The following is a 25,295-nucleotide window of genomic DNA, read 5'->3' on the forward strand; positions in this document are numbered from 1 at the left end:
AATTTTATTATAACACTTGTGAAGGGAACAAATAAATGTTACCAGTCCCCCTCTATGGGATGGGTTCTTGGCTATCCTCAAATGTCTTCAACTTGTGTAGAGTCTCTCTCCTCTATAATGTGTAAACCCAACAAAAATATGGTGTGCGACAATGAAAATAATCAGAGTTACAACAATGAGTGCAACAATGAAAATAATCAAAAGTGAATAATGAATGGAAAACCCTTCTATTTATAACAAAATATTGAGTTATCCTCGAATAATGAGCAATAATAAAATATTATTGATCCCATTCTTGGAATAATAGGAGGGAAAAATTATTTAAACTTTTATTTAGAAATAATAAATAAATAAATGATTTATTTATCATCTCAAGGAATTAGTTAAGGAATAATAAACAAATAAGGATTTATTTAATTATTCCTAAGGGATTTAGTCAAATTTGACAAGGAATAACAATTAATTAGTGATTAATTAATTATTCTTGGAGAAAAATAAGATAATTAATGATTTTGTTTATTTTTCATGATTGGGTCAAATATGACAAGGAATAATAATAAAACAATGGTTTAAGTAATTATTCCTACAAGAAAATCAAATAAATAGTGATTTATTTAATTATTCTTCATGGGTTTAACTATAAATTACTTAACAAAGGTGGTTTATTAAGTAATTTCTCACAGTGAAAGCAATTTTACTATGTTAAAATTGGCTTTACATGGTGGATTTCGATCCATCTAGTAAATTAAGCTAGATGATCAATTTTTTGGTGATAACAAATTGCCCCCAACGTATGATGTTAGGAGAAAAAGGTATGATCGAAGTACATTGTAAAGACACAATCACTTAGACAACACAGGGGAGAGAGAGAGAGAGAGAGAGAGAGAGAGAGAGAGAGAGAGAGAGACCAATAATGTTGAATTGAAAGAGGATAGGGACAGAGGGGGCGAGACTAACGCAAGTCTCCTTTTATGTTGTGGTAGCAGACCTCGATGAGGCTAGGGACGCATGCCCATACCCGTCAAGATAACTTAGTACAAAAATAATGGTTCGGCCAGAAATATAAAACTGAGCAATGAAGTACATGCTGAATGGTACATGACATGCTGGCATAATAGAGCCAGAAAATAATACAATGTGTCCCATATACATAATGCACCTGAAAAAACATGAGCCAGGACTGAATAGAATAATATTTGAGTACATGAGATACAAAGTCCCTTCCCTCAAAAAATGGGTGGGAGGGAAGGTAGAACAACCGGAGAAGCCCTACTAAACAAGGAAGGGCTCTACAAAATTGAATGGATCATCTGGAGGAGACGTGCATGCTATGAACATTGCGATCGGTAGGAACCGAACCCATCAACTCTGCAGAACTGTATCTGAGGTTGTAGCATAGTAGGTATGCATCCGGGCATGTGGGGGGCCACTTGAAGGGCCACCCCCTCATGAGGTCTGAAACATGTCACACACACCGGGGAATCACTGGTACAATCTGATGTATCACTAGACCATCAAGTGTATGAATTACAAACATGAAATGACCAAGTCAAAGGGTAATAATGTGCCCCTCTGCTCGATCCGAGGTGCCGAACAAGAATGGAAGCTGGAATTGAGATACATCGTCCTCTAGGCCAATCTTCTGGAATGAATGAGCTGATGTCAACAGAATAGGGCCTGCGATAGATGAGGCAATGAGGATCCTCAACTAAAGCACGAGGGAAAATAGTAATGTGACTGATGGACTAACACCAGGGATAATGAGGAAAAGTAGGACTGAGGGACAAACAGATGACTACCCTTGTCAGAGCATAAAGTGTATGGTTGACCTGGCAGCGACTGACTCAACTCCGGAGGGGATGGGGACAATATGACTGGAGGACAAAATGGGAAACACAGGATGAACGATATGCAAATATGGATGGAATACTGTGACATGATATAATGGGACATGAAATAGACTCCAAGAATGCAAGGGTGACTCATCGCGGATGCTCTGAACAAGGGTGACTCGATGACGCTGCCACACAGACTAGGCCCGGTGGGGACCATCAAAACATGAGTAAATGATGGTTACTCATGACGAAAATTGACATATGGTATGAAAAGTATTAAGAGGAGGTGGAACTCAAAGTACAAGTGTCGCTTTATGACGAAATTCGATTTTGAGAGGTGACGAAGTGACCTTTCTTGGAAAAAAGGCTTCCTGGTGAAGTGTCAAATCATTAAAAAATGAGGAAGACCCATTATAGAGCTCAATGAGAGCTTTCCAATGGTGCTGACGGTTTGTCAAACTGAGCTACGGTCTAGTCGCAATGGGCGATAGAAAAATTGGGGATTTTTCTATGAAAGGATGTTTTCCCTCCAATTTGGATTCATTTGCTAAGTGAGCTGTGGTGAATTTAGAGAGGAGGAAAAGGCCCTAAATCTTGTGGAGATTGTAGCGGACAAACCAACCGTCAGAATCGAGATCTACGACTTTCAGGCAAGTGGCCTTACTTGTCTAAAGATGGCCTTAATGCTTCTTGGAATGATGGTTCTTGGTGAAGAATTAAGGGAAGAGGAAAATGGGAATGAACTACTAGAGGAGGTCTAGGATCATCCTCACCCACCAAGTCAAACATAGGGACTATGTGGACATAGAGTAGAATATTTGAAGATATGGTATCAAACGTCTACGATATGCGATGTGTATATGGCTCGACAGAGAGGTCGGTAGGACAAACTATCCAAGGAATGGGAGGATAATCGACCATACCTAGATCTAGTGGGATCTAATCTGAGACTTATGTTGAGAATATGGTTAGGGGAAAACCATCATGCCCCCAAGCATGGGATACTGACCGCAAGAAAATGTGATGGAGGGGATTGATCTGGTATGCAAAGGTGGGAATGATGTCCCCTAGCAGGAGGAGTTTGTGGAGTGCCATTATGTTCCGAGTGCTCGAAAAAGGGATTCAAGCATCTCGACCAAACTTTGCATGAGATCCTCCAAAGGAGATGTAGGGGCGTATGTTCCCCCCAGTATGTTATGGGCGTACTGGATTTATTTAAAGATACGGGCTCCAAACACTTTTATGATACATAATATGATTATGCATTTTATTTGACGATGATGGTTCGCCATTTGTTTTGTTTATGGTTATCTTTGGTGGTATACATGTGATAAATTCCAATCTAGAATGTTGTTTGCGATGGTATCTACATAGTGATTTTGCGCTCTAGGCACATGACTAAACGTAATGGTTTCATTTTCATGTATCGATAGCTTAACTCGTAGATATTTTCTAAATAGGACTTGGTTATGCACATGATACACACCATTCAATTGCATGACAAGTAGCAAGGAATCTAAACGAACATGAAGATGAAGGATGCGATGAGCGAGGGAATCGACTAAAAAACCTATCAATACATCATATTCGGTCTGACTATTGGTGGAAGATCTAATGCACACGCTATTTGAAAGGACTAACGTATGCAAGGGGGTAAAAATGGCCCAGGTTGCCGAGGCTAGATTCTGGGAGAAGCAACTCGCACCGTCGGCATGAACGATATACGGTGTGGATGATGGATCCATCTGAAAGGTGCAAAAGAAAATGGATGAGATGATGCAATCTACCTAACTTCATGGAAAAAATAAAGACACGCAAATCAAAGGGATGTGCTATGAGTGAAATTTCTTGAGGTAGAGTGCATTGGGAGAATTAGGAAGGAAATGGCCTTCAAAATCCTCTGAAGAAATGCCCCCTTGCTTAAGTGCAGGGGTAATTAGGGGTAGACATAGCTTCCATGGTGTCCTCATCAGGTTGGGAGATGGGCGGATGGGAGGAAGACTAACTACATGATGCAGCGACATTACCTGGTGCATCAACCTAAGAAATAAGGTTCACATACGCATCATCTGGAATGGTAGACGATGAGCTGGTAGATGGAGGATCTACAGATGTTGAGACCTGAGATTCTATTGAAGGAGGTTCGATAGAAGCACACGCAGAAACCTCAGAAAGGTTTGTCTACGAGGAACTCAAGGATGACGACAGGTAAAGGATATGGCCTGTGGTGTCCGTCATCTTGACATCGGGGGGAGGGATCACAATGGTAGGACCAGAGTCCCCCTGTTCTGGTTGACTAGTGGTACCAGAATCCACAGGTAGAGGAGTAGATGATCCACTACGAGTGGCCTCGTATTCACGAAGCACCCCAAGGAAATTGTGAAATTCATCGAGATGAGGGAAATAATGGGAATAGTGACCATGATGATCACACAAGGCACAAGGGTGATTTGTGCGCAACGTTTTGAGTTTCTTGGGTGGGACTGACAAGTTAACATGGACTTCTAGGATATTTGACTCAGGGAACGCTTCATGAATCAAAGGTTTAGGTTGAGGAAGCTCGGGAAAATTATTAGTGGCATGCCCAACAACTTTACACAAAGTGCATAGAGGTGATGACTTTGGGGCCTTAGGGGTTGGAGGAGCTTGGGGAGCCTTTTCTTTTGATTCTTTCCCTTTAGCTTTACCCCCCTATCTGGATGCTTTTGCAATAGGAGTGGGTTCCTGTTGAGGTTGTGATGGAACTGAAGCAGCAGTAGGGGCTGTAGGGACTGGTTGAACCGGGGTCAAAGTATGATAAGGTCTTAGCTGACCAGGTGGAGTGTTCAATGGGGTATCTATGTACCAGAATGGGATCCCCAAAGTCATGTTAGGAAGGACTAGCGAAGCCATGACAGGGATAAAAAATACTCCCGGAGGGGGACATAAGAAAAGTATCTAGCCTGTACGTCTATGTCTCAGCGAAATAGCTCCTGGATGGTTGAGACCTGGAGGAACAATTCTTGGTGGAAACATAGGAGAGACACCCACTAACGAAGGAGGTCTTGGGTGGGTGGATCCAGATGGCTAAAATGAGATGGTAACAACAGGTTGCTAAGGGGCTGGCTATTGATTAGAGGTATTGACCTCATCATAATCCATCATGAGGATCTGGTAGTCACCAGCACTAGAAGGTTGGGGGGGTGGGATGCTTAACCAAGACGAGGTTGAGTAGAAAAAAATCCTTGCTAAGGGAAAGGATTTGTAAGCACTGCCAATTGAGATGGCATAGGATTCTGAGGCAACTGTTGACCTCTAGAAGCTACTTGAGCTTCCCACATTTGGTGCATCTGGGGTACGAGAGGACACTCATGTGTATAATGGACATGTACACCACAACATGCACAAGGCTTGTTCGTATGAATAGCCTTGTTATGCTTGGGTTGGCTACCCTATTGCTGGTTGTTGGTGTTAGGCTGGTTCCCCTGGGGTTCACTACGTTGATTACCTTGATTACCCTGGTTACCCTTGTTACCTTTCCCCTTATTCCTTTTCTTTGAATTTTAGGGATTGGTCGCACTCTACTGCGCAAACACCTAACCCTGAGGGGGCGGTGGCTGCTGGGCTGAGGATGCATGGGAGGCTGCAACGCTAATGCTTGAGGGGCTGGAGCGCTCGACTGTGCATAAGGAGGAGCAACAATTTGGTAGACAGGTTGGGGTCCTGAAAACATGTTGCTAGCAGGAGGGGCATGAGTGTTGGAGGAACTGGTGCCCCCCTGCGGATAGCCATAACTTTGCTGAGTATATGGCGAAGGGTGTGAAAGGGTTCCAATGATACCGTCGGTAGCGTGAGATGCCCCCAGTGCATTGGCACTTCTAGGACGAGGAAGGTCTGGAATGACGGTATAGACATAACCGAATTGTGCATAAATTAGATCATATCTTAGGGCAGTTTGGAGAGCTTCTTCCTCGGTCTCAGGAAAATGGGACGCGACATCTTGTCCAATGGGCGCTAAAAGGCTCCTCAGAAACTAATCTAGATAGGTGCGGTCTTCGAAGGGCGGGGCACAACATGTGCTCCTCCTTCGACACCACTCTTGAACATGGTCGGAAAGGTGAGTGGCGGAGGACTGACGAAATGAGGTCAATAGCTCCGTACTAGTGTCGTACCGGAGAGGTAACTGGAAATATGAAAGGAACGCTTTAGCAAGCGTTGCGAAAATGGAATGAGATGTGGTGGGTTGGTTTACATACCATTTTGCAGCGTCTCCAATGAGTGTGCGTTGGAAAAGCTGAAGACAAATGGAGTCATCAGTAATGGAGTTGGACGAACACCACATGTGGAAGGATCGAACATGGTTGGTAGGATCCTCTCCAGCATTACCCTCAAACTTTGGGATGTTTGAGGGAAGCTTAGTTGACATAGAAGGCCAACCAACATCGTGGTGTATGGGGTCGTTTATCAACTGGCTAAAATCTGGTAGACTTAACCCAGCCATAAAAGGGAGCATGGGGGATGTTGGAACGGTTCTTGAGACTGTTCCACTTGATGTGACCATTGGGATATAAATGGAGCCAACACTAGGTTGGGATCCTACACCAGCTATGGGTCCAAACATGGCAATGATACATGGTGAAGGAGGCTCAGAATCAGATGAGGAATCGGATGAACCAGGAGAAGAGTCGGTATGGGGACTCGGAGGGCTATGAACTCGAACCTGATGGGGAGGGGTAATATGCCCAAGCAGAAACTGGGGGTGAAGGCCTAATAGTCTCTGTGACAAACACCTTGGTGGTGTAATGGTGGTAGGACACATGTGACATGGAAATGGTGAAGGGAGATCAACAATATGCTTTTGTCTCAATGAGGGGAGATAAATTTATTATGTTAAGTCTTGGCTTGGCGGTGTAAACCAAGCACCCTTCGCTTAAGGTGTGCTTGTGTGTGCAAGTGTATTAATTGATTAAGCCCATATCATGTTTGTAAAAAAGAAAAAAACTTGCTGAAAATAAACTGAAATTAATAACAGAAAATGAACAGCAAAACAATTAACTAAACCCCACCCAAACTGGGTTTGCAAACACTGTGCTGGTTGGTGGCTAAACCGATGGAAAATACACTGAAACAATCAAGAGATCTAAATGTCAGTGTGACTGGGATCAAGTGACACTAAGCTACTGGAAAGTGGTGCAACAACAACAAAAAAACCAGAGAGGAAGATCGTTGCAAAAAGATAGGGGGATGCATGAAACACGTAGGGCAACCGATGGGACCCTAAGGCAAATGGCCAAACAAGTTTAAATGTGAAACTATGGATGGTAACAACCTATCTTAATAGATTTGAAACAGAAGGGTATAGATCTGGAAAATGTGGCTGAAAGCATTGTAGAAACTCAGACTACTCACTCAGCTAAACTCCTCCTAGAAAGGTGGAAGCCTACTAGAAGCCTTGGGGGGGGGGGGGCTAAATTTGAATTCGACAAGTAAATCAGAGTGGATCAAGGCCGAAACAGGATGAGATAGAGGTCATACAACCCAACAGACAACTCTCTACAAAACCCAGAAATAGACCTGAAAAAACCCTAAAACCGAGAAATCGCAGGTACTGACCTATTTTCCAGTAGGGATCACACTTTTTGGGACAAAAAGTGTGATTTTTGCTCCGTGGATCCCGGTTGGAAAATCTTGGAAAAAAGTGTTGCCTTTGTCGCCGCTGGTTCCTGTGACCTGTGGAAAAGACCAAAAAGCTTGCGAAAGTCAGAAATTTAACAGATCTAGGGTTAAAAATTAGGAAAAATTAAGAGAATTGAAAAAAGAAGAAACCCTAGTGCGAAAACTGAAGATCACCTAGATTTCTGGATCTGAAGTATAAAACCCAACGGAGTCGCCAATTTTGTGATTGGCAACAATAAAAAAAATCCCTAGCAAAGTCACCAATTTTATTGTAGTGTTTTCTTCTCATTGATGTACAAAAAGAACCTACTTAAGATTGTGGATGAAAAACAATCTCAACAATATAAATGGATGCTAAACATTGTAGATCTACAACAACTGATAGAAACAAAACCTGCCAAAGTTCGGATCTATGCCACAATCATAGTTAAACAACAAAAAGAAATAGCAATAACTCCAATTATCCAATGGAAACTAGATATAAAAAGAATAATTTTATTATAACAGCCGTGAACGGAACAAATAAATGTTAGCAATCCCCCTCTATGGGATGGGTTCTTAGCTATCCTCAAACGTCTTTAGCTTGTGTAGAGTCTCTCTCCTCTGTAATGTGAAAACCCAGCAAAAATATGGTTTGCGACAATGAAAATAATCAGAGTTACAACAGTGAGTGCAACAATAAAAATAATCAAAAGTGAATAATGAATGGAAATCCCTTCTATTTATAACAAAATATTGAGTTATCCTTGAATAATGAGCAATAATAAAATATTATTGATCCCATTCTTGGAATAACCACTTGGAATATTTTATTATATTTGTTTAGGAGGGAAAAAATATTTAAACTTTTATTTAGAAATAATAAATAAATAAATGATTTATTTATCATCTCAAGGAATTAGTTAAGGAATAATAAACAAATAAGGATTTATTTAATTATTCCTAAGGGATTTAGTCAAATTTGACAAAGAATAATAATTAATTAGTGATTACTTAACTATTTTGGGAGAAAAATAAGATAATAAATGATTTATCTGTTTATTTTTCATGACTGGGTCAAATATGACAAGGAATACTAATAAAACAATGGTTTAATTAATTATTGCTAGAAGAAAATAAAATAAATAGTGATTTATTTAATTATTCTTCATGGGTTTAACTATAAGTTACTTAACAAAGGTGGTTCATTAAGTAATTTCTCCCAATGAAAACAATTTTACTATGGTAAAATTGGCTTTACATGGCGTACTTTGATCCATCTAGTAAATTAGGCTAGATGATCATTTTTTTGGTGATAACAATTGGGGTATGTGATAATCCCTTTCTTGTTGAGAGGGAGTGTCGAAAATGCAACAAGAAAATCCTGATTTAATTTTTTCCCTGAATTAAATTAGGAATAAAATTGTAATTCCACATCATAAGACAACTTGTATGAGTCAACTAAATTAATTTGACTTAGTTGGCTTAGTTAATTCGATTTGAGGTTCTAATTTGAGTCATGTAGAGTGTCTCCTACTTTATAGGCCCTGGTTGAGTTTATTATGAGTTGTAATTAATTAATTCAGTTTAATGAGTTAAAGTCAATTAAACTAGTTCCAACTGATGGAGGAACTAGTAGGAGGTCAGACAATGGGGTGTTGCTTCATGTGTTCAACTAGTTAACTGATGATTCACTCATAAATAACTCATGCATGTCAGATCTGAGAGTTACCCAGTTGATATTGGAGTTCAAGGGAAGTGTACTATTAGTTGTATAATCATCTGAATTGTACAGGTGGTGCATGCAATCAGAGGAAGGCCTATGAGGATTGCACAATTCATATTGAGGAATTTCCCTAATTAATAGGGGGCTAATTCCCAAGGAAACAACACAAGGAAATAGGGACTTGGGCAAGCCAAAATTTGGTTAAGTATTGGCCTAGGCTTGTCTAGGAAGTTGTGAGATAGATAGAGATAGTGCAGAGGTTGCTTGGGCTTGAGCAAAGCATTGTAATCTTCTCATATTTTCTTACTAATGCAATATACAGATAACAGGGGTTTTCTGTGGCTTTTCATTAGAAATCATTTTATAATGTGTTGATTAAATTTTTTTCTCTTGTATGCTTCATGATTTCTCGATCTATTAATTGTTTCTGCTAATGAGTAGAGTAGATTCAAGTCTTTAGTTTTAGAAAATTACATAAGCAGTTTGAGTCTATAAGGAATTTCTACAATGTAGACTATGTCCACTATGTTAGTTACTATGAAATAAGTATCACTAGAGAGTTATCATTCAATAAATGTAATATGACCCATTCATTATTGGAGAGGCTAATTGTGATTAGTGTTAGAGTTTGTTAGGTATATATGAATAAGATTGGAATCATCCTTATGGGATACGAAAAATGTTGTTATTATATTGGAGCATTGCTCATTTGGAGGTTTACCCTTAAAAGATCCATGTGAATATTTCTACCCTTTTGGAATATCAATGAATGGGTTAATACTCTTGTTCAATCTCAATTACTTTTCATATTTTGGATCATATTAAGCAACAATGATCATAACACTAGATTTTTGGCATTATGATACATGTGTTTTACTTGATGGAAACTCACTCAGATGAAAGATCACAATGCAGCTGGTCAACAACAAAGAATTACAGATCAGAATCCAAAGAATGAAGAAAGAGAGGTATATGCAGGTTCACCTTGTCTAAGCTGCGTATACACGCAGGTTTACTGAACAAAAGGAGCGTATACGTACACACGCACGTTCACAGAAGGAAAAGCGTGTATAGCTTGGAAAACCAAAAATTTCTTGGTCCAAGGTATTTGACCCAAGGTAATTGGTCCGAGGTATTTGGTCCAAGGTATTGGTCCTAACTAGTTTTGGTCCATGGTATTGAGAAAGGCCTAAAACTATATAAGGAGGAGAAGATAATTAGGCCAGGAGTGTGCAAGGATTTGAATATATTATGAAGTGTTGGATCATATATGCAGGTTGATGAGCTTTTGATGGTTTGCTTGATCTGATCTAAGGATGCACCGGGATCATAAAGGCTTAAAAGTATTATCATTATGTGGTTTGATCTTGAACAGTCTAGATCTGAATACTGACGCATGATTTATTTTGTAAATGTGATGATCTGGGTATGGCTGAAGTCTGAAATAGTTGTGATGTTTTAAGTTAGCATTTACAGTTCTGTACGCTGGTTTGGTTTAGTAAAAGAGCGTATACATGCTGGTTCAACATATCAAAGTAGCGTATACATCATAAATTTGAATTTGCAGATCTGTACGCTGGTTCCTTTTGGTAAAAGTGCGTATACATGCTGGTTCGACACATGGAAGTAGTGTGTACCTTATGAAGTATGATGTTTAAAGTTTTAGTTGTTTCTGTTTGCTGTTGCATAGTTCTAGGTTCTGGTTTGGGTTCTGGTGACCATATTTTGGTGACAATGTTCTGAATGATTAGAATGATTGATTGTGATTTGCTACAGTGATGATGGGTTGTCAAGTGATTTATTGATTCAGTTGTGGTTGATTCAGAAAGTGATGATTGAGTTTCAGTGATTGGTGGATGCAGATGTATTTGATGGTTGTAGTTATGATTTTTTGAGTTTCAATGTTGTTGATGGGTCCAATATGAAAATTGGATGAAACGTGGCCTTCAAATTGTGGTGTTGTGTTCCAGGAGTATACAGTCTGAAAATTCATGAAACGTGGTCCTTGGTGGAAGAGTGGAGTTTTCTGTAGGCTTGCACCTACGTACTAGTAAACATATTGGCTAGTACAAGAGCTAGGGGGTTGTAGCTCCCTTCTAGTACTAGCTGGAGAATGAGAGAAGGTTGTAGCCTTCTACAGGTGAGTGCCTGTGTACTGGTGTGAGTCTGCACTAGTACAAGATTGTAAACAGATTTTCTTATTATTAAAAAGAAAACAGAGACAACAACAACAAGTGTTTTTTACCCACATTGGGTTTCCACCTTATATCTTGGTGTTCATGTGTGTTGCTTATGTGTGATACTTTATTCTTCTTTTACTGCACTGTCTAATAAATCTTTGATATACTGGTTTAAGCTCAATACATGATAAATTATCTAAATAAAAATTTCTCTTCATATACGTTGGTTGCTTTAAGTACAGTCACGTGTACACGCTAGTTCACTTCACTGAAGTAGCATATATAAATCTGTTTGGGAAATAAAATTATAGATTTGATAATACTGATTCACCCCCCTCTCAGTATTATTTCCAATAATTGGTATCAGAGCAGGGCTTTCAGAAGAAGCTTGATCGCTTGAAGGGAGATCCATTATCATGAATAATCAAGAAAGCGTGGGATCCATCAGACCACCAATATTTGATAGGAGCAACTTTGTTTATTGGAAAATAAGAACCACAACCTATCTACAATTGCTTGGAATGGATGTCTAGGAAATTGTGGAAGGAGGATATACATTTCCCATAACAATTCCTACAGATACGATAGGTAAAAAGCAATATGAAACCAATGCCAAAGCTGTCAATACTTTATTGGGAAGTTTGTCACAATCAGAGTTTGTCAAAATCATGCAGCTCAAATCAACCAAAGAAATATGGGACAAAATCATTCTGAGCTACGAAGGAGACTCTCAAGTAAAACGTGCTAAGCTTCAAACTCTCAGAATTCAGTATGAAACTCTTAAGATGCACAATGATGAAAGTATAGCTAGTTACTTCTTACGTATAGATGAGGTTGTTAATTATATGAATAATTTGGGTGAAGAAATAAAGGAAGTTATCTTAGTTGAGAAAATTTTGAGATCCTTGTCTACTAAATTTGAATCAAAAGTGTCTGAGATAGAAGAAAAACAAGATCTACAGATTATCACTATGACACAGCTTCATGGAATCTTAACTACCTTTGAGATGAGAAAAGGAGGACCATCAGATATGAGAGAAGCCACATTTAAAGCTTCAGCAAAAGGAAAGGAAGAAAAAAATGAATTAGGACATATTTCAGAAGAAGAAGATGAGGTAAACTTTGTCAAAAAGCTTCAACAGGGTTCCAGAAGATTTAGAGGTAACCTACCCTTCAAATGCTTACCTGTGGCAGAGTCGGTCATTATGCTGCTAAATGTCCTCCTAAAGATAAATATGAAAAAGGAAAGGAATATGCAAAATGGAATAGAAAACAAGTTGTAAATAAAAGGAGTTACTATACTCAAGGATATAGCGATGGTTTATCAAATAGTGATGAAGATGAAAATAGAAATGATTATAGACTTCTAATGGCTTATGACAATGATAATTTTTGGGATGCTTTAGAAGAGGATGACCTTCATGAAGAAATCTCTAAACTCAAAATCTATTTAGAAGAAAAGAATATGATTATAGATACCTTGACATACCAACTTGCTGAAAAAGAAAAACACAATGAAAAACTAGAATGTGAAATTGTGGGTTTAAGAAAGGATCTTGAGAAAACGAAATCTCCCAATCTTAGATTTGCTAAAGGATCAAAAACTTTAAATGAAATTATCAAAGTTCAGTGTTCTCCTCTGATAAAGACAGGTCTTGGATATACTGAAGAAGCATCTCAATCACAAAAGTCGTCAACTTCCACCAAAAGCTATCTTGATGCAGCAAAGACTAGTGAACAATATGACAATTGTCAAAAAAGGCATAAAGAACATCACTAGGTAAATCAGACTCAATTTACTCCAAGGATGAATAGGAGCCACAACCAACCTCAGGTAAATCATACTCATTTTGCTCCAAAGATGAATATCAATAGAAACTACAATCACCGGGTTAATAGATTCGATAGTTGTAGGAACTTCTTTAATGGGCATTTTTTTTCATGTCATAATTTTGGACACAAAGCTACTCAATGTATTGCATACAAAACCATCATGACTAGAGAAGCACGAAATCAAAGGAATGTAACAAGGATCAAGAAAAGTTCCTATAATAACTTTTCTCTTCTTGAAAATGAAATAGAATGCTCAATCTGTAACAACTTTGGTCATGAATAATTTGAATGCAGGAGCAAATTTCGGCAAAAGGAGCAAACTCCATTAAATCCCAAGATATGGAGAAGGAAAGAATCTCAAATAGAAATATGTGGTATAGCCTTGTATGCAGAAGGACAAGAAAATCAGTGGTACATCAACAGTGGATGCTCAAAACACATGACAGGTGACAAAGAAAAACTTCACTCATATAATGCCTTAGAAAAGGAAAAGAATGTATCATTTGGAAATGACACTCCTGCTGTCATAAAAGGTAAAGGATCTATTTTCTTGAAAGAAAAGGTTAAAGCTGGAAATGTTATGTATGTAGACGGTTTAAAGCATAACCTGTTGAGTGTCAGTCAAATGTGTGATCAAGGAAATGAAGTGGTGTTTCGATCAAACGGATGTGTTGTTCGTGAGCTTGATACAGGAGAGATCATGATAAAAGGTACAAGAACTCCAAACAACTTATACATACTCAAGGGAGGACAACAACAGTGCTATCTAAGCAAAAATGATGAAAACTGGCTATGGCATAGAAGATTGGGACATCTAAGATTTTCTCAAATAAGAAAAGCATGCAGATTCAAGGTTGTTCGTGATCTTCCAGATATCAGCATCCCTGAAAATACAATATGCAAACCATGTCAAATCGGTAAGAAAACCAGAGCTCACTTCATGGAAAAAGAAGGGTCAGCTAGTAATCCTCTTGAACTTGTCCATACTGATTTATGTGGACCATCAAGGAAAAAGTCACCTCCATTGATGATTCTTCCAGAATGTGTTGGATAGGTCTTCTAAAGCATAAAGATGAAGCATTTGAAAATTTCCAAGACTTCAAAGCTTTGGTTGAAAATGAATCAGATCGAAAAATCAAATGCCTCAGATCTGATCGAGGAGGGGAATTTACCTCGGATGAATTCTTTGACTTTTGTGAACAACATGGAATAAAAAGACAATTCTCCACCACAAGGACTCCTCAACAAAATGGAGTGGTAGAAAGAATGAACAGAACTGTTCAACAAATGGCTCGAGCTATGCTAGATGAATCTGGAACTCCTGCAACCTTCTGGGGTGAAGCTGCATTCGCTACCGTAACTATTCTCAACCAAGCAAATGTTCGGGTAAATAACACTCAAACTCCACATGAACTTTGGTATGGTAAGAATCCTACTGTAAAATACTTTAAAGTTTTTGGAAGCAAATGTTATATCAAAAGAACTGATGAAAAACTTGGTAAGTTTGAGCCTAGAGCAGATGAAGGTATTCTTCTTGGTTACTCTTCCCAAAGTAAAGGATATAAATGTTATAATAAAAGACTTGGGAAAATTGTTGAAAGTATTGATGTTGTAGTTGATGAAGCATGCAAAAATCCAAAACAGATAAAAGCAGAAGATTATAACAATGAAGAAGATGGGGATTATTTTCCCACATGAAATCACAATGATATTGAAGAAGAAACCAATGAAGCACCAGAAGAAGAGATAACGATAGAAGAAAAGACTCCGTCCAGGTATGTTCAGAAAATCCATCCAGAAACTAAAATTCTAGGGGAAAAAGATGCATGTGTACAGATAAGAAGAACTATTACAGAGACCTCAAGCTATCTAGCATTACTATCCTCCACCGAACCTCAAAATGTAAATGAAGCATGCAAAGATGAATGTTGGGTCAAGGCCATGAATGAAGAACTTGAGCAAATTGAAAAGAATAATACTTGGGAATTAGTTCCTAGACCTCATGATAAAAATATTATAGGAACTAAATGGATATTCAAAAACAAGCTGAATGAAAATGGAGAAGTCATTAGAAGCAAGGCCAGACTTGTTTGTAAAGGGTATGCTCAACAAGAAGGTATAGATTTTGAAGAAACTTTTGTACCTGTTGCTAGACTTGAAGCCATAAGGATGTTTCTTGCTCTTTCTAGCTTTCATAAATTCAAAGTATACCAAATGGATGTAAAATTTGCTTTCCTTAATGGAGATTTAGAAGAAGAAGTTTATATTGAACAACCAGAAGGATTCATTCTTGGAAATGATGCAAAACTTGTATTCATACTCAAAAAGGCTCTCTATGGTTTGAAACAGGCTCCAAGGGCCTGGTATTATCGCCTTGACAAATATCTACACCAACAAGGTTTTTCAAAAGGTTCAATAGATAGCAATCTATATACAAAGATTGAAACTGATAAATTGCTAATTATTGTTGTTTATGTTGATGATATCATTTTTGGTAGCAATGAAGAATCCATGAGTCAGAATTTTTCTTCAGTAATGCAACAAGAATTTGAAATGTTCTTGCTTGGTGAACTTACCCATTTTCTTGGTCTACAAGTTCAACAAAATAAAGATGGTATTTTTCTTTCACAAAACAAATTTCTCAAACAGATATTGAAAAGGTACGACATGGAATATTCTAAACCTGTATGTACCCCAATGGTAACAAGATGCAGTCTCAGTTCAAATGATGAATCAACAGCAGTACATCAACCAACTTATAGATCCATGATTGGTAGTCTGCTTTATCTAACAGGTACTCGACCTGACATCATGCATGCAGTAGGAATAGTTGGAAGATTCCAAGCAAATCCAAAGGAATCACACCTTCAGGTAGTCAAAAGAATTTTCAAATATCTTCAAGGAACTCAGAACTTTGGTTTATGGTATCCTAGAGATACAAATCTTACTCTTCATGCATATACAAATGCAAAATGGGCAGGAAGTGTTGATGATAGAAAAAGCACTAGTGGTGGTGAATTCTATATGGGTTCTAGGTTAGTGTCTTGGTTCAGCAAGAAACAAAGTTCAATTGCGTTATCTACAGCTGAAGCAGAATATGTGGCTGCTACATCTTGCTGCACACAACTACTTTGGATGATGCAAACTTACAAGACATTCAAATCACATGTACTCCACCCATCTCCATTCTATGTGATAATACAAGTGCCATCAGTATTTCAAAGAATCCAATCATGCACTCCAAGACCAAGCACATACCCATCAAATACCATTTTCTACGTGAACAAGTGCTTGAACAAAAGGTCAAATTGGAGTATGTTCCCTCCAAAGAACAGGTTGCTGATATATTCACTAAACCACTGCCCAGAGAGACATTTGAATATCTCAGACAAAAGCTGGGAGTAGTTGCTGCATCATCCTGCTGTTAAATCAAAATTTTCAGAGAAAGGTTATTATACGCGTGTTTCATGAAGTATATTCGTGTACACACACAAGTTTCTGTGGGTTAAGGAGCGTATATGTTTTTTCAGACAAGAAAAATAGTGGGGCAGGCTCTGATATGGGTGCTCTGACTAATATTGATGATTAATGTCTATCAATATGCTTTGTTCATTAATCTGATTGACAAAGATGCCTTGATCATTGACCTGTTAACAATGCATAGGTAGCATAGGTTCAGGGGGAGCATTAGCCTTCACATACATTCAACATTGTTGGCATTATGGTTGTTGAGTCCAGCTATGGCTTCAGATATTTATACCATTTATTGCTTAAGTCATGTAAAATTTTAGGGTGTGATATGTCTTCTCATACATTTGAATGAGTCCTCTTGGACAAATGATGTAATTTGTATCCCCACTTTACATGGGATGGATGATGTAATATTTATTGTTTCTGTCATGTATAAACAATTGGTATATCCCCACTTGGTTGGGAGATGGATGTATGTATGAGTCATTGGTGATAGGAAGGTCATCCTCACATAGTTGAGTTATAGAGTCATGCTATTCTTTTAGAAAATATTTTGCAGACTTTGATTGTGCTCAGGGGAGCATGGACGGTTTCAGTGCATCTCAGCATGTACAAAAGGGGAGCTCAATTAGAGATTTCAGTATGTACTCAGGGGGAGCATGAACAACATAATGTATGTCAAAGGGAGAAAATATCTTGGTCCACCCTTTTCCCTTGATGTCAAAGTGGGAGAGTATCTTGGTGTTGTTGTTGCTGTCGAGCAATAAAAAGGTGTCTTTTTAACTCCTAATTACCTTCACATTAATTATTAACCGAGGGACGACTTTTTATTTCAAGAGTGTACTCAGTCTGAGGCGGCTATTTACTCAAGAGTAATGTTTTACAGTATAGTGCTTAAAATCCAAAAGTAAATGAATGCGTGAAAAAGAAATCTAACAATAACATAAACTCAAATGCTCTGAAATCCAACTATTCACTCAGCAAACATCAATTGAGGATACAGTAGCAATAACTCATTCCTCTAGAGATTGATGCAATTGAAATCAAACTAGAACAAGACAATCAATCTGGGAACGAGGAAGCAATAACCAATGTTCTCTACAGTTGACAGTCTTGCTTTAAAGCAATTAAAAGGAAATAGAAATTGAACTAAAGCTGCCATTGAAAGTAAACTAGGAAAACTCTTTAAAAGCAAACTATTGCAATTAATCAAAAGAAATGAACAACAAAGTAAATGGACAACAAACTGTAATTAAAGGAATCGAATAACCAACAGTCTATAATGAATATCAAGGTCTGGAATGAACAACGAAGCTTTACATTTGAAATGAACAGCATAACAATATACATTGAGAAGGATGATAACCTCTGTCATGATGGAAAAGAACAGCCACGCGATTCAATCTCAGTTTGTGCAGTAAAAAAATTTCATAAAATATTATAACAGCTCGCTGCAAAAACATGAAACTGTAAGGCAATACGATTCAAAGAAATAAGAATAAAATAAAACCATCACACGGCGGAAATTGGAAAGATATAATACACAACAGCAGCATAATCCACCAGTGGCTGGGCCCTTAGCCGCCAGCGGATGCTGCTGGGCTACTTCAGATGAGAAGAGTGAACAACAACCCTTTTATTTATTCATCATCAAACTGTGAAATTATTACAACAGCTAAAGCTTTGAGAATTACAATGGCAATGCAACAATCTCCTTTTCCTCCTATTCTATCCTATCCCATCATCATTCTTGAATCTCTAATTCTGAATCCTCAATTCTCCATCATTTTTCCATCCCCAAATCATCCCCATCTCTGATCTCTGTTTTCATTTAAATAGAGAGAGATCAGAGAGAAGTTACAATAAAGATAAGTACAACATAATTTCTATTACAAAATTAGATTGTTTCCAACCAATTGATCAACAAGAAGATATATTTCCATCCATATTTCAACAAGAGCAAGACGAATTTGGCTTTGCAGCTGAGATTTGGAGGACAGCCGCAACAACAAATCTGAGAAAATCGTGCTCAAAGAACCCTACGTTTCTCTCAGTACAAGCCGAATTTGGGCAAGCCATTCTTTAAAAAAGTTAATTGGGTCCGTTCTGGACAAAACCCATGTTCCGGATTTTCCATATTCTGCTTCATTTGCTCAGAATCTCAACCGCAAAACTGTCACTTCTTATTCCAGCGCATTTCTGAGTTGGCACTTTTAATGATCAAATCTTCAATCTGGAAATTATCTTGAAGGCTAAAAATGGTGAATAATGTTATAACCAATTTATTAAACTTTCATTGATAAAATCATGCATAATCATCAATTTATTAGAAATAAAGGAGAATAAATAATATTTTTACATAAGAGCATAAATCATTGTAAAATAGAATTATATGATAAATTATGATAAATGACGTGATGAAGAATGGTAGAAATGGGTGGAATAAGCGTTCAAAAGTGACAATAATAATGGTATATTAACGACCCAACAATTGCCATCAAGTCTAAAGGGGGAGATTGTTGGCATTATGATACAGGTGTTTTCCATGATGGAAACTCACTCAAATGAAAGATCACAGTGCAACAGGTCAACAACAAAGAATTATAGATCAGAATCCAAAGAATGAAGAAAGAGAGGTATACACAGGTTCACCTTGTCCAAGCTCCGTATACATGCATGTTTACTGAACAAAAGGAGTGTATACATACACACGCACGTTCACAGAAGGAAAAGCGCGTATAGCTTGGAAAACCAAAAATTTCTTGGTCTAAGGTATTTGACCCAAGGTAATTGGTCCGAGGTATTTAGTCCAAGGTATTGGTCCTAAATAGTTTTGGTCCATGGTATTGAGAAAGGCCTAAAACTATATAAGGAGGAGAAGGTCATTAGGCCAGGAGTGTGCAAGGATTTAAATATCTTATGAAGTGTTGGATCATATATGTAGGTTGATGAGCTTCTGATGGTTTGCTTGATCTAATCTAAGGATGCACGGGGATCATAAAGGCTTAAAAGTATTATCATTATGTGTTTTGATCTTGAAAAGTCTAGATCTAAATACTGACGCATGTTTTATTCTGTAAATGTGATGATCTGGGTATGACTAAAGTCTGAAATAGTTGTGATGTTTTAAGTTAGCATTTACAGATCTGTACGCTGGTTTGCTTTAGTAAAAGAGCGTATACACGTTGGTTCAAGATATAAAAGTAGCGTATACATCATAAATTTGAATTTGCAGATCTGTATGCTGGTTCCTTTTGGTAAAAGTGTGTATACACATTGGCTTGACACATGGAAGTAGCGTATACCTTATGAAGTATGATGTTTAAAGTTTCAGTTGTTTCTTTTTGCTGTTGCAGAGTTCTGGGTTCTGCTTTGGGTTCTGGTGACTGTATTCTGGTGACAGTGTTCTGAATGATTGATTGTGATTTGCTACAGTGATGATGGGTTGTCAAGTGATTTATTGATTCAGTTGTGGTTGATTCAGAAAGTGATGATTGAGTTTCAACGATTGGTTGATGCAAATGTATTTGATGGTTGTATTGCAGTTATGATTTTCTGAGTTTCAATGTTGTTGATGGGTCCAATATGAAAATTGGATGAAACGTGGCCTTCAGATTGTGGTGTTATGTTCTAGGAGTATCCAGTCTGAAAATTCATGAAACGTGGTCCCTGGTGGAAGAGTGGAGTTTTCTGTAGGCTGGCACCTACGTACTAGTAAACATATTGGCTAGTACAAGAGCTAGGGGGTTGTAGCTCCCTTCCAGTAGTAGCTAGAGAATGAGAGAAGGTTGTAGCCTTCTGCAGGTGAGTGCCTGCGTACTGGTATGAGTCTGCACCAGTACAAGATTGTAAACAGATTTTATTATTATTAAAAAGAAGATAGAGACGATAGCAACAGGTGGTTTTTACCCAAATTGGGTTTCCACCTTATATCTTGGTGTTCATGTGTGTTGCTTATGTGTGAGGCTTTATTCTGCTATTACTGCACTGTCTAATAAATCTCTGATATACTGATTTAAGCTGAATACATGATAAATTGTCTAAATTAAAAGTTCTATTCATATACGCTGGTTGCTTTAAGTACAGTCACATGTACACGCTAGTTCACTTCACTGAATTAGCGTATATAAATCTGTTTGTGAAATAAAATTATAGATTTGATAATACTGATTCACCCCCATCTTAGTATTATTTCCAACATAGATTACTTGCAATATTTCCCTATTAGGAGAACATCATTCTTAGGTTGTGTTCACATGGGAAAATGTACCTTGTCCATTTCATAGGTTCACCTAGTGGAAGGGACCAATTGGACCTTCCTCTCTTGAAAATGGTGAACCCTATAGTTATATCCTAACTATCATAATTTGGTTGGTCATTATTAATGGAATTCAATTGAGAATGCAATGAAAGATGCAACTATTCTTGAAACTAATCTCATTTTAATCTATTCTCATATATCATATCTAGGAGCATTTTTAAGAACTAGATGAAATGAAACAAAAGGGAAGTACAAAGTATGAGAGAAGAGTCAACCAACTACAATCTCTAGAAACCTTAAGGTAGTTTTAAGAAATTGAGAATACCCTATAACTCATGAAGAGATACTTGATTCACAAAAATGGTTAAGAACACATAATATAAGTAAGCAAAGATATTATAAGCATGCTAATAGTCTATAAATTGCAACATTCTGCCCTAAAATCTTACAAAAAACCATGGATAGAGAGAATAGTCCACAAATATCCAGAATTTACAAGAGTATAAGAACACAAACTAATGGTGTCTTTGTCATCATATAAAGATAGATTATAATGCCAAAAAGAGAACATCCATTTGCAAGAGTACAAAGTTCCTTTTATAAAGAATCCTATGACTTTTGGCCTTCTACTTAATTCACTTTTGGCCTTCAACCTACGTGACTCTTGGCTTTCTTGGTTGACATTTGGCCTTCCTATTGTACTTTACAAACTTTTGCCCTTATCGCAAACTAGATAATGAAGATATATTTAAAAAAAAAAAATTACAATTATTCTCCATTCATATGCATTTTCAATCAACAAGTTTATCTTCTAGTGCATACAATCCAAACAATGATTTTGGGCAATAGTTTACTCATGCATTACATTTTGTTGACCTGCAAATTCTATAAATTCTTTGCTCTTCATCTTGGGAGTTGTGATTTTGTGAAGATCCTCTTCCTATATTTTCCCTCCTTTGATAGAGTTTCCTTGGTCTTGTTGATCATTGGGACTATTCAAAGTCTCAAAGATAACATTTGTGGGAACCCCCCCCCCCCCCCCCCACATTTTTATAGAGGTGGCACTCCTCTTTAAAATACAGAAAATAAAGATAAAATGTAGATAAGAAATGCCCAAGAAAGGATCATACTTTATATGAAGTGAGTATTAACAATGATATAATGCAACATTCATATAAACATAAACAAAATTGTGTATTTATCGGACATCATTTTCTAGCGTAACGAAACTAAAGCATCACACATTTGGATAGATGAAATAAAGATGGACCACATTTACATAATAATTTATAATAATTGCATTTAAACTCATATGGATGAAAGGAGTTACAAACTTGTAATCTTAAGCTTAAAACATAAAGTCAAAATATCACACAAACTATGAACTCCTAATAGTTCTCCATGGAACCTTTCAAAAATATTATAGATGTTTGAATAAGAGTTTATAATATTCAAGAATTTAAAATTCATTTGTCCATTTAAGGATAGGAATGGGGCTCCTGTGAACCATATAAATAGGAAAAGAGACCTATTAGAGAAAATAAATTGTGATTAGGAATCATCTTGAATACTCATAAAACTTTGAAGTGAAAGGGTTGAATGATTTCCAAATGGGAAGAAATAACGAAGGAAAGGAAAGGCCAAACTAGATGCTTTACTTACTGTTATCACTCAGAAGTTTTCATTGGCTGTGAAAGGAAACTAACTGAGGTAACCTTCAAACCACTTTGGGATTGAAAGCTGGCCCTTCAATCTGGAGAGGGATTTCTCCTTAGCACTACCACTCAAGGTCACTATAGTAGTAGGTTAATTAGATGCTCATTGGCCAGATTTAATTGGTAACACATGAAATTTATTTGGAAAGAAAAGAGAAAGAGACCATTGGGCATTGAGTCATTGATAGAAAAATATGTTTTTTTTTTTTGACAATAATGGCTAGTTTTTATTTAAGATTCGGCAAAACAGCTGCCGAGGGCTTTAACAAGGCTACTTTGTATTTCCTTGTTACAGATTTTGCTTTCATTTTGATAGGAGGCGAGGAGAGTACATTTAGCTTTTGGTAAGTTCGCTGAAGGAATTACACTGTGATTGCAGATAATGGCTTGAATATACACTTGATCTGGGTTCAGAATGGTGTCTTGGATTTCCGCTGCTTTTGCATGCCGCGTCTTAGCTCTGCATCCTTGCTTGTAGAGAGGAGACCCACTGCAAAGCAATTTGTAGTACAACTGTTTTTCATGCCACATAAGCAGTGCTAAGGCAACCTTACAAGTGGTAAAGAGGGATACATGAATCTGAACATTTGAGAATATCAAAGATGAGATCTCCATGAACTTGCAGAAGGACCTCCCCTGGTCTGCCGGGTGTTATAAGAATTGCAACTTTGACACTTGTGTGCAACAATGTGAAAATTTACTTCAGAAGTTACTCCACAGATCCAAACCATTTTGTTCTGGTAAGCTTCAGGCATTGGAGTCAAAGCAACCTCTCGGTCAAGTTTCTCCCACAATTTAGACATATCACAGACAGATTTGGAGCACACTGGACAAGCAAATTGAAGATGCTCGTGCATCTCTTTCAAGCAATGCATGTGAATAGTGTGACCACAAGGCAATACGCTGATAAGCTTTGTAGAGTCGAATAAATACTCAAAACACATAGGGCAGTTGTGGTGCATTGCTTTTTCCACACAAGGGTGGCAATCCTTCAAGCGGATAGAGTAGCAACATCCTAGAGGATTGCCAAGAGGGATGTCAACATTGCCGGCATTGCTTGCCGTTTCAACATAGAATGCAGCCGTGGCCTTTCTGCTCTCTAATCTAGCCTTGAAGGAGCCCTCGTGAACCCCCCAGCACCTACCCAACTGATTGCAGTGAGACGCAGCGGTGAAGTCCAACATAGAGTGGAGAGAAATCTGAACCAGTGGATTGCTCATAGGAGCAGAGGCCCAGTCTTCTCCAGAATTAAGGAATGTTGCAGTCCGATTCAACATCATTAACTAACAGAGATCTCTTGCTACGGATAGAGCCTTGATTGGCAGCCAAGTCTGCCTGTGAGTTTAACTTCCTCAGAATATGATTGAAGGAGATTTTGCGAAACTTGGGCAAAACTAGTCTCATTTTTTTTGAGTGTGGGGGCTAAATTTACCTGAGAAGGGATCTTTTGAAAGTTCATAGCCTGGGTAATTAGTCTAGAGTCTCCAAATAATGAGATGGAGAGGAGATTCCTCTTGATAGCCAAATATGGACCCTGCGACAGAGCAAGAGACTCCACTCTATTGTTAGTTTCGTGCCCCAGAACCCAAGCAAAACGCAGCTCAGTTGAGCCACCTGGACTCAAGATAACTCCACCGCCACTCGTCGCTCCTGGGTTACCTTTAGAGGCCCCATTGAAGAATAGGCAGTGATCATCCAAAGTTGATCTCCATTTGATGAATTCCTGTTCTTCCAGACGAATTTCCCAATGAGAGGGGGCTTTAATAGGAGGAATGGGTCTATTCTGATGGTTTGGAACTAGCTCTTTTAGCCATTGATCTTCCTCGCTGTCCAGAGTCCTACCATTTCTTATGGCGGGTTTGGCTTCTAAGGCCTCACCCAACAGAGCTTTGATCTTAGATATAATTCTGACTGGATTACAACTCTCCTCCCTAAAAATTCTGTTGTTCCTCTCTAGCCACAGTTTCCAGCATGTGAATTTGGGAATCCACATCCAGCCAGTCTTGAGAAGGATTTTTTTGAAGAGACAGAACGGGGATAATTTGGCCCAGTTTCTTAGCAGGTCTGGAATATTTCCGGGAAGCTCTATTTTGTCAGGCCCTAACATCAGGACACCCCTCCAAACTTCTTGAGCAAAGGGGCACAGTAACAACAGGTGATTAGATGTTTCTTCATTCGAAACACAAAGAGGGCACCTGGAGGGACCTTCCATTCCATGCATTCTTAGGTTATCTCTAGTGAGGATACTTTTATGCACTAAAGTCCAGCAAAAGAAGTCAATTTTAGGGAGAGCAGGAAAGGACCAAATAAATTTCCGTTGCGTTGCATCTGGGGGAATGTTTGGGACAACCATCATACTTTTGTAACCTTCTGCTACTGAGTATGAGCTTGAGAGAGAGCCCCACCCTCTTTTGTCCTTAGAAGAGGCCTTTAAGGGAGATTTTCCTTGGAGCAAATCCAATAGTAAAGTGGCTTCACCATCCAGCCAATGAGGGACCTCCCCCAGATTCCAACCATCCCAAAGTCTTCTTGCATCATCTGTCCAATTGGAGATGTCCCAAAGGGTTTCCAGATTGTTGGCTTGAAGCCAAACTTTGATATTTACAAGTTTTGCTATCTGATTCAAGGGCTGATCTCCAA

At 38.1% G+C, this 25,295-nt stretch overlaps 1 pseudogene; it reads right to left on the reverse strand.

The window, feature by feature from the left end:
- Positions 1–23,251: 23,251 nt before the first annotated feature.
- On the reverse strand, positions 23,252–23,932 carry LOC149199568 (E3 ubiquitin-protein ligase RZFP34 pseudogene; annotated as a pseudogene).
- Positions 23,933–25,295: the final 1,363 nt, after the last annotated feature.

The sequence above is a fragment of the Pinus tabuliformis genome, chromosome 2_1 (assembly GCF_031772625.1).
Source record: "Pinus tabuliformis cultivar Carrire ecotype Pingquan chromosome 2_1, CPIR1, whole genome shotgun sequence".
Lineage (NCBI taxonomy): Eukaryota > Viridiplantae > Streptophyta > Pinopsida > Pinales > Pinaceae > Pinus > Pinus tabuliformis.